This window comes from Suncus etruscus, chromosome 10 (assembly GCF_024139225.1).
Source record: "Suncus etruscus isolate mSunEtr1 chromosome 10, mSunEtr1.pri.cur, whole genome shotgun sequence".
NCBI classification, from domain to species: Eukaryota; Metazoa; Chordata; class Mammalia; order Eulipotyphla; family Soricidae; genus Suncus; species Suncus etruscus.
The window spans coordinates 12313682-12316533 of record NC_064857.1 but is presented as its reverse complement, the minus strand read 5'-3'; the positions used below and the strand labels follow the sequence as shown (position 1 = coordinate 12316533).

The following is a 2852-nucleotide window of genomic DNA, read 5'->3' as shown; positions in this document are numbered from 1 at the left end:
TTGTTTGTTTGTTTGTTTTAAACTAGATACTGATACTGCTGGAATTCAATTTAGTAACAATATAGCAGTAAGGCTAAAAACAAATGATGATATTCATCACTATTGTAGTCCACCTGCCATCCAAATTATATTGTTTTGAATCTCTATTTTGAATAAATAAAATAAATAAACTCTCCAAACTGGGAGTTTGTCACCTAAATAATGGATGTTTCAATATATTTCCTTTTGCAGAAGCCCCTGAGGTCGTCTCCGCTTCGTTCCTGTAGGTGCCGGGTCGCCGCGCACTTCTGACCATGCTGCGTGGAAGCCGAAGCCGCACCTCCCGCGTGGTCCCTCCGGCCACCGGGCACCGCAGATGAGAGCTGCGCCCAGGCCAGCACCAGCCTCTCAGCCACCAGCTGCAGCTCCACCATCTGCTGTTGCTTCACCAGCTGCAGCTCCCCGGCAGCCTGGTCTCATGGCCCAAATGGCAAGCACTGCAGCCGGTGTGGCTGTCGGCTCTGCTGTTGGCCACACTATTGGTCATGCCATCACGGGGGGCTTCAGTGGAGGAAGTAATGCTGAGCCCGCAAGGCCTGATATCACTTACCAGGAACCTCATGGAACTCAGCCAGCTTACCAGCAGCAGCAGCAGTTCGGGCCCTTGCCACAATGAAATGAAACAGTTTTTGGAGTGTGCCCAGAACCAGGGTGATCTTAAGCTTTGAGAGGGTTTCAGTGAGGTGTTGAAACAATGTAGATTTGCAAATGGATTCGCCTAATCAAGAAGATGAAGACATGGAAAATCACCTCTCATGACCCAGTTAATTTAGCATAAAAAATATGATTAGTCGTGAAATGCAAGAGTAAAACGACCAGTGAATCTATTCTCAACAGTGTCCTTGCTTCTCATTTATTTGCATGGAAGAGATTATTATGTAACTCACATCCTGGTTCATTGAGATGATACTGAATTTGGAGCTAAACAGATGTTTGTGTGGCTTCCTTAGACCAGCTTTTGTAATGCTACAATGTATTGATAAGAATAAAGTGATTTTCTTCCAGAAAAAAAAATTGTTTTTTGATTAAAATTTTTGTGTATCAACACAGCTATACAAAAGTAATCACGGACAACTACAAATATTAAATTATCAAACTCTACATTTTTAAAGTGTGTCTTATTATATACCAATTATAGAACTTAAATCTTCTAAAATATGTATAAATATACTTTTGAAGTTAAACTAACTCGAGGCAACCTAGAGGTCAAATACTTTTATAATAGGGTTTCTGAGTAAGATTGGTATTAGTGCTTTAATCAAGTTTTTAAATCCATGTATTCAGATATCCTTTTTTCCCTCCTCAAGTAGAAACTACTTGAAAGAATAATAATACTAAATGACCAGTTAAATTAGAGACAATTGTAAAGTTAGTGAACAATGACAATAAAATTATAGTTGCAATAGCTATAAGTGTGGAAAGATTGCAGAACTCTTGCCAAATATAAGTGGAAGATGTTAAGTAGATACCAATGTCATAGAATATAAAAATTAATCTTCCTACAAAAAAAGTAAGTAGTAGGCATGGTATTTAATTTAAACTTTACTGTACTTAATTCCAAGACTTCAAATATATTGACTGACATAGTTTAGTGAAAATATTCTTAGATATAAAAATTTTATTTGCTACCTTGAATCACTTCCTGCAAGTGAGATTAGTTGTGCTCTTAGACTGCTTTTTTCAGATCAATTTTCAAAAATCCTTTGATATAAACTCAGGAAGAACAGAGCAGGAAAAATATGTTTAAATCCAAAGCTGTTTTAACCGGAAAAGGCTTTAAACTAAAAAGAATTGTTTTGCCAGTGGTCCCCACCCTTTTGAATTTTTAAATATCATAAACCAAACACCGGATAGCCAGTGTAAGGGAGGAATATATATGTGTGTAAACAATGAATCAATCTTTTGTTTGAAGTTTTGGATTGAGCAGGAAATAAAACATAAGGCCTGGAAAAAAGATGATAGAATCAGTGGAGAGGGCAGATTCTATTTGTGATTTTGTGCATATAGAAACACACACACATATAAATATAAATATATATATATAAAACACATATCAGGTAACTTGAAATACAATAAAATAAAATGAACTTATTCTGAATGGTTTGCAAAGATCACCATTGCCACATTCTGTGGAAAAGTATGAACACAAAGTGAAGCATGCTTGTTAAGAATTACTCAGCATAGACTGGAGCAATAGCACAGTGGCAGGGCATTTGCCTTGCACGCAGCCAATCCAGGATGGACCTTGGTTCGACCCCCGACATCCCATATAGTTTCCCAAGCCAGGAGCGATTTCTGAGCACATAGCCAGGAGTAACCCCTGAGCATCACAAGGTATGTCCCAAAAAGTAAAAAAAATAATTTCTCAGCATGGACTGAGTAAGAATATATAGACAATATATAGCACCTACACTAGCATTTTGGCAGTTAAGGGCTGTGGCTATGTAAAGAAAGGACCTTTCGGAAATAACAAATATAGATTGCTTTTATACTATATAAATATAGTTGTAGAAGATCAACATTTTATGATTGGAATTCTGACAGCAAAAACTTTAAGTCTATATATATTACTGAGACTATAAATGGCTTATAAAGAAATTAAGGCTACACTACTTAATTCTTGCACATTAAGATGAAAGAACAAGTCTCTACCGCATTGTTATGTGATTAAAAATTAAGACAAAATATTTGGGTTTGGTTGTTTTCATGAAATGTGTTCCTTCTCTCTCCAAAGAGCACTTTCTTTTGATCAAAGAGGACTTTTTTTGAATAATATGTTTGGATAAAATAGACATGAAAACAACACATCTAAA

The 2852-nt window shown here is 36.5% G+C and overlaps 1 pseudogene; it reads left to right on the top strand.

Annotated features, from left to right (window-relative positions):
* Window positions 1-285: 285 nt before the first annotated feature.
* LOC126020649 (coiled-coil-helix-coiled-coil-helix domain-containing protein 2-like) lies at window positions 286-1053 on the top strand (annotated as a pseudogene).
* Window positions 1054-2852: the final 1799 nt, after the last annotated feature.